Consider the following 7,975-nt stretch of genomic DNA (forward strand, 5'->3'; position numbering starts at 1 on the left):
CAGTAGGGAAACCCGCGCCCATGCTCCCCCTTCCCCGTCGACCACCGCGTTGTGCTACGGCAGCGAGCGAAGAAATCACCGATAAACACAAACTTCCAAGGGTCGGATGGAGGTAAAACAGGATCAGCTCCTCGTTATGTAAATAACCTCAATAACACTCCGTTCATAAAGGAGCTATTATTCTACGCAGCTCTAAAGAAAACCCCCACCATACAGAGAAAGGCTGCATTTCCACAGCCTTTGCTACATAGCAAAGGTAGCTCCAAACCCAAAGAAAAATGGTGACAATCCAGCCACCCTCTCTGCACGTTAAACTTTAAGGGCAGCCTTGAATAACTTTCCGCAGTCTTTTCCTCGGCTCCAGCAGCGCGGACAAACCGGCCTGCCCCCGCACCGTCACATGCTCCCCGGCATCTCGGGGGATCTGCCAGCAAACCCTCCTGGGCTACAGAGAGGCCCTGAGCCAAGTTTTCCCCTGGGTAGCGAATTTCTCACAGGGAACTGCCTTTGGACACCATAGTCCAGCCATTGTTTAACACAGAAAAAAAAACCCCCAGAAACTCAAAACTGCACACTCACTACAAGGGCAAATGAAGGAAGAGTGAGAGAGTCAGAAAGTTTAAATGCCACAAGCTATATTGCCTTCTCCTGTCTTAAAAGGTAGACCACTTCTCTTAGCACAAGGAAGTATTTTCCTTCTTCAGCATACATCCCTAAGAGAAATCTTTCTGATAGTATGACAGGCATACAGCAAATTACAGAAGTAGCACGTAAAGATTTCTAAGTGGTCTGTGGCAATTCCCTGTTATGGCCCAAAGCAACGGTCTCGCAGGGAGGTGGGAGATGAAAAAGAAAACAGGCAGGACTAAGCTCACAAGCAGCTCAAACCCAAGACAGCCCATGTGTCCTTGACTGTGTTTTCTGGAAAAATAAAAATAAAAGAACCTTTAGGAAGTGTCTCATTTACCCTTTCTCATGCTCATGACAGAATTGTGATTTCTACACTGACATCAGTTGAGACAAACTGCTGCTAAAGTACAGCTAAAAGCTACAGACATCAACCCCTGCTTCAACCCAGAGTCACATAAAACTCTGGCACAAGGTTAAAAGAAATAGAACAAGTTTCCCAGTGTCTGAAGCACCTCTCCCTTTTAAGGAACATAGAAAACTCCCCCCGACTGCCAAATCTTTTAAAATACTTGCTTAGATTTTATTTTTTTGCCTCCCTATTGATCTCTTGCCATTCCCATGACCATACCCAGCTGGCAGCAGCCCGAGATTTCATCAGGACAAATTCCAGCCTCCTGCCTGCTCGTGACTCAGCAGAACCAGAGGATTTCAGGTGCAGCTTCTGGACTCGAGAGTCACAGGATATCTGGTCAGTCCTGGGGTAACTGGGACAAGTTTTCAGCCACTTCTCACAGGAAATCCTCTTTCCATCAATGCTGTACAAATGTGCTTGCACTGAAATGGTCTGGTAGCTCCCACTTTTGGGAAAGAGATTAATGGAGAAACATAAAATACCAAACAGAAAGGTTAGACAAGGCAAATTCCAGTTCAGTCGCTTTTGTGTTGACCCAGCAGTACTTGCCCAACCATCACTCATGCGCAGATTTTGCTGTTTGTTGCTGCTGTTTTATGTGTACTTTCAACTCTGACAATGTAGCATTCAAAACGAATTGCTGAGACCAATCTCAAGTGCTGTCCAAGACCACATCACCTGCGGGCTAGATTACAGTCTGGTCTTCACAAAACTTAGCCTGGTAACACCCAAAACATTAGCCTGCACAGAAAATGCTGGGGTTGAGATCAAAATGTTCATCCATTGAACCAGCTAATTTCCTGTATACACAATGCCCAAGCTCCTTCCTACCTCTCCCCCCAAAAATACACAGCTATACCGGAGAAAAAAGTCACGCTAAGTTCTCTCCAGTGCCACTGGAATAAGTTTTCCTAAAATTCAAAGTCTTAATGCAAATTTGATGAGCTTCAGACCACAGCACAAACCTATCTCCCTTATGCCACAATTCTTCTTGAAATCAAACGGAAACAGGAATTTTGATGGTCTAACAGGTAAATAATACTTAGCTGGTTTTGAAAATGCAGAATTCAAAGATTTTTTTTTTCTTCCCACGTTTGGCATCTACACGCCTGCCTCCTTAACCAGTCATACCAGTATAAAGACACCTGGTCTTCCCCAACCTCATCAAAACAGCCCAGATGAGCATCCGCCCACACAGCCACCCCCACATTGGGATCCCCGATTCCCACTCAGCAAGGTCACACACCAAGTGACGCACCCACCCTCAGACCAAAACCATACAGTGGTTGCCTTAGCTAAAATGTGAATACATGATATTCAATTATTTCAGGTAACATCCTGTATTGACGGAAAGGGCTGTAATAAATCTAAGCTGGCCAAGTGAAGGTTAGGCAACACCTGCTATAACAGTGAATTTAATTTTCGAAACTCTGATTAGGATGCAACAGCCGCAGCACTGCATTGGCTTACTTCCACAACCACTGCTGCCCATGTTACAAATAAAGCAGATGCAGAAAATTTACTGCTGGAAAGTCTTTTCATTACCTGTGGTGTTAGAAATCAGTATTAACAGGGACAATCAAGCACAGTCAAACAGCCCACCAGAGCTTCCTCCTTCAAGATGTGGTTGTTCCCGTTTTCACTAGTGCCCTGGTCACACAGACACCTTTGGGCACCCATGGTGGGCCACACTTGGTGACAGACTCTACAAAATATTTGTGAGCACCATGAAAAGTTCACCCCCAGACAAAAATCCCTGGGCACAGCCTCACAGACTGCTTATGTTACCTAAATTCAGATGCCCAGACTCCATCACCATTTGGTGCTGCTCAGGGGACACTATACAATCCGGGGGGGAGGGACGGGACACAGAGCACTCCCCTTGCACCCTCCCACAGTCACAGACTCAAGCGTAAAGCAGTTACCAAGCAGGGGGAGGACAGAGAGATTCAGTCTGTTTCCCCACAGCGTTACTGCACATCCGTGAGTCCGTGTCTACAGAAGACTTGAAATATTTTAACATTGCGCACCCAGTGTCTCATGCATTGCCGAGAATGATAAGAAGGTAACGCTGGTACAAAACACATCGTGGACAAACTGAGAAAAGCCTTTTCTGATTATATACAACTTCAATACGCATGCCAGGGCAGGGAGGACAGGGAAATCCCCTCTGCCTGCACAGACAATGACCACTTCTCCTGTATCTCTTGTCCACAGATAGCAAAGAACAAACAAGTGCTTCCTTTACCACACCCCACACCTCCCAACAACTCCAGTTATTGAAGTCCCCAAACTGGACGCAGACCCAAGACTTTTGACAACCCAGGATTACTACTGTCCAAATGATAACTGCCATCCTCTTCTCCACACTCAGCAACAGGCCTACAAGTCAACTATATAGGATAAGCTCCATACATAACGAGTTGCACATCTTTAAGCTCCCAAGCCATTACCAGTCACATCAAATTCAAAGTATGTTTTTCTCCTGCATCTCACACTGCCGCAGGCCAGAGCGGGTGGCAAACTGGAAATAGCAGCTCGGCCATGCAGCCTTCCTTGGCATCCTCTCCATTAATCTCATCTGGGACAGTGCCCGCAAATTTTGACCAGTTCATACTTACACTGTCGTCTGCATCAGAAGCAAACCACTCCACAAGTGGAGCAATATAAAAAGGGTTAGCAGGCTTAGGCATCCTATTCATTCATCTTTTCCCGTGGACATTTCAGAATTGCCAAAATCTATGGGACATCCAATGTAAACATGAAGTGCTTCAACTACCATGCTGAAAAAATCCCATCCCATCAGCCAGTGCCACCCAAATACCAGTGCAGTCCACTCGAGTTCCATCAAGCACTGCCCGTTCTTTCCAGCACACCCATAAACCTCATGTCAAGGGCAGATCCTTACAGAACAGCAAACATCTCTAGTGCAAACAGAATCAGATCAAGGGGTTTTTTGCGTTAAAACAGCTAGCTCAAAAAAATGCATCAAATTCCAGAATTTCAGATGTGTTGTTCTATAAGGACACCGACACAGAGGCAGGGGCAGAACAGACAAATCCTTAAGTAATTTAGCTCCAACTTATTCTGAAACATACAGATTCCTGGAAGTACTTGAATTGTGCCTCCATCTACCAATACAAATGCTTACCTCTACTCTGAAAACAAGCTGGGTTCACTAAGCAGCAAGGAAACAACCGTGCCAGTTTTAAAAAATGAAATACTAACATGAGTATTTACTACTATCATTAGTACCACATATCATCTGCTAGCTGACTGACAAAGCAAGACAGGAACCCATCCATCCCACGGGGTCTGGGAGAACTCACTTCTAATCTACAACAGAAAGGATCAAAACAACAGGCAACACAAGTACTCTTTACTAGCTATGTATGCATACCGTGACAACCAAATTATTGACAAATACAGTGCAATGGTTAAAGATCTATCTGTCTTAGAGCTTTCTTAAGACTCACTCCTGTTTTATACATAAGTAACTACATGCAAAAAGAAATGCTTGTATGAATACATTTGGTTCAGAGTTCATCTTGCTCTCTGGGATCTAGAGAACCATGATAAAGCACCAACAAGCTCTTAGAACAAGAATAACAACATTTTAAAATTGTTAAGTGTCAGAAAGCAACAACCCACCGAGACCTGATCCTGGTTTACCATGCTGCATAAGACCTGGAGTCAAGGACCGGGGAAAGGCGAGATGAAGCTGCTGCTTTTAGGACACGGGTGATTTCAAACAGCTTTTGGTATTCATGGGCCTATGTATCAGTCAAGTTGTTCCACACAAGATATTAACAGTTCCCATTATTCTTAAAGTACTTTATGGAAGCGCTAGAAATTACCTCAACACATGTCTATGAATACACCTACTTAGCTAAAGTCAGCGTGATAAAGCCATTCAGCGAAGGCTACGTAAGCCACATTTAAAACTGAGGTGCAAGCAAGTTAAACTGATTTTGATAAAATTTGGTAAACAGCTGGAAACTAAAAATCTTTTGATTAAATTTACTTAAACTAGGTTTAAGCTATTTTGAGGCCATTTTCATCATGTCCATCCATGGACTCCAGCATTTTATCTGATGAAGAAAACATCAATTTTAGTTAAACTCCTCTGCAAACTACACCCTGAGGGACTACAAATGATGACAGCAAACAACTGAAAGAAATTAAACCGTCAAGCAGAGAAATTACAAAATGCATGGTCAAGCATTCTCAGCAACTGACCCAAGACTGCAGACATTACTCAGAAAAGCAAAAAGAGTAACCTCAAAACTTTGCTGCCGCTTCAGCAGTCACGAAGTTATGCAACACCTCTTTGCTCTGCAGATGCCCGCCCCATCCCCCCCTCAAAAAAAAAAAAACAAAACCACCCTGTGTTTTTCTTTTGGAATCACTAAGGATTTCAGGTATTATGACAAGAAATAGAAGAGAAATTTAATAAGAGATAAAGGAAGGGCAGGTAAGACTTTGCCTCCAGAAATACCTTCTACTGGACAATTCAACCACATTCTTTACAGTCCAATACACTCTGGAGATGGGGACATCAGACATGGGTTTGTTTGGACTTTCTTAAAACATCTAATTTGCATCACAGAACCTTACTGGAAAGTTTAATTTATATTGATTGGAAATTGGTTTGAGAGTCATACATAAAGACAATTCCATAAACAAATACATGCCAAATTAGAAAGGGGAAGCAAATTACACAGTAGCAGTGATCCGCGGTAGACCAAATGATTTTGAGGTATGTTTATGGAGAGGTGGCAGGCAGACACCAGGAAAGTTTGCCTGTACCCCACATGGAATGAGAAGGGACCTAGCTGCATTTGCGTGGTCTGCACACAGAGTCTGCTGAGCAGGATGGTGTGACAGAAATGATGTTTTAAAGGAATAACAACCTCAACGTAAAGGGTTGAGATAGTCCTTTTCCAAGAATTTCGTATCAAAGTCCTCATCACTTTAAGGGCCACAAACAGAGGAAATCTTCAAGAAAACTTCACAAGGTGATACTTTGAAAATCCAGCAATCTATATGAAATGCTAACACCTTAAAAATGTTAATCATCAAAATAAAACTTAAAGAGTAACAGTAATAGTGCAGAAATTCAGAAAAATCCCATAGACTCAGAAAGAACAATTGTTGGCCCATTTCTGTGCTAAAAATATTGTTTTATATGGCCTCTATCTCACAGCGTAACAAGCCATTGGTGAAGATGACAAATTCTTCAAACTCTGAAGCACTTAAAATGATAATTTCAAAAATGAAAGGACAGTGACCCCCTGAAACACTTTTATTTTTGTAAATTCTCTTTTCTATTCTTTCCTGAAAGACACACATCAATGCAAGAGAAAAAAAGAATTATACATAAGTGATAACACAAAAATTACTAAAGTAAATAAAACAGGAAAGAGGAGAAACATCCCTTTTTTCTTTCAGTACCACAAACTTCTGATTTGGGACAGTCATGGGGGAAAACTGTTCTCTAATTGCTATGCCAGTTCTACACTAAGTTTGTCGCTCTATTTTGCCACAGGGTGAAGGAGAACAGTCAAATGTCTGTATGCCACAAAAATAAGAAAATGCAAAGATAAAGGCTCAGAATCGATATTTTGAGATTAAGGGCTTGACAACTAACCTCCAGTGAATCCAGCTGGGGCAGCTGATGTTACTGCTGCGACTGTCCCCTCTAAGCCTTTGCCAAAACAGCTGGCAGGAAGGAAACGTTGCCATGTCTCATCAAGTGCAGTCGATGCCAAGAAGACTGGACTAAAAGCAGAAGCAGGTAAAATATATATTCCTTTTTAGATACAGTTACAGGGGCAATAAATTTCTGCAATGGGGCAGAGCAGACAACTAGGAATAGCAATACTGCAAACATCGCTGCTCAGTCCACCACACCTTGTCCATATAAATCCCATGTTTTCAGATTCAATTTAAGAGGTCTGCCTACACCAGAAAATGGCTATGGTTAGAAGACACAAGATTAATTTAAATAACATAAACAACATTGGTTTAATCCTAGCAGACCAGAGTGTTCCCTTGTTCTAATTTTGTTGCTTGTGAACGTAATAGTATTCACATGAATGGCTGTACCTGTGTAACTATTAAACTTTCCTAAGTAGACAAACTCTAGATTAAAAATGTTGTCAAACAACGCCCTCTCAAAAAGAAAAAAAAAACATCTTTAGACCTTGAAAATGTATTTTGAAGGTATTTCAGAGAAAAGCCTATACCACATGCAAGGTCAGAGGGAAACACAGCAATAAAGGGCAATAACTAGGATCAAATCCAAACCCAGAGAATTACAGTTCCCATGAGAATCTGGACAGTCCAGAGTCACGGGAAGTCTCTGAATATAGAAGGGGAATCAGCAGAATTTACTGGCACGGAGCAGCGTCCCGAAGTTGCAACCAGTGGAAAGCTAACCACAAAGAAGTTGCCAGGAGTAGAATTGCTACCTCCAGTCCTAGTATTGGAAAAAAGATTTCTCCATAATCCCACTAAATACTCTCTGCCTGGCAGGTCTGGCTGTACGTCCTTTATACATCTATTTAAGGCCTCCACGTGATGAAGGCTGCCTGCCTGGCCACAACCAACCCAGCTCCAGAGGCAACTCCGGCAGCGGTTTCCAAGGCAGACGTTGCATCAGCCAGGTGTGCAGGAAGCGGCGGAGATAATGCAGCTGTTGACGAAGGGGCTTCTTGGATGAAGGCTGCTTCAGGAATCCCGTGGAAAGGACGACAGGAAGGAGAGAGACACTCCGCACACAGAACAAGCTTCATCGGCTTCAGAAAGCCTTTGTGCTGGGGCTCCGGACCTGGCCTTTCTCCCAGAGATGATGCAACACTGAGGAACAAGGTCTGTGCCAGAGAAAACTATTCACAGGCTATGCAGATGGCAACGCGGCCAAAGGCTCTC

Source organism: Cariama cristata, unplaced genomic scaffold (assembly GCF_000690535.1).
Source record: "Cariama cristata isolate BGI_N322 unplaced genomic scaffold, ASM69053v1 scaffold21262, whole genome shotgun sequence".
Lineage (NCBI taxonomy): Eukaryota > Metazoa > Chordata > Aves > Cariamiformes > Cariamidae > Cariama > Cariama cristata.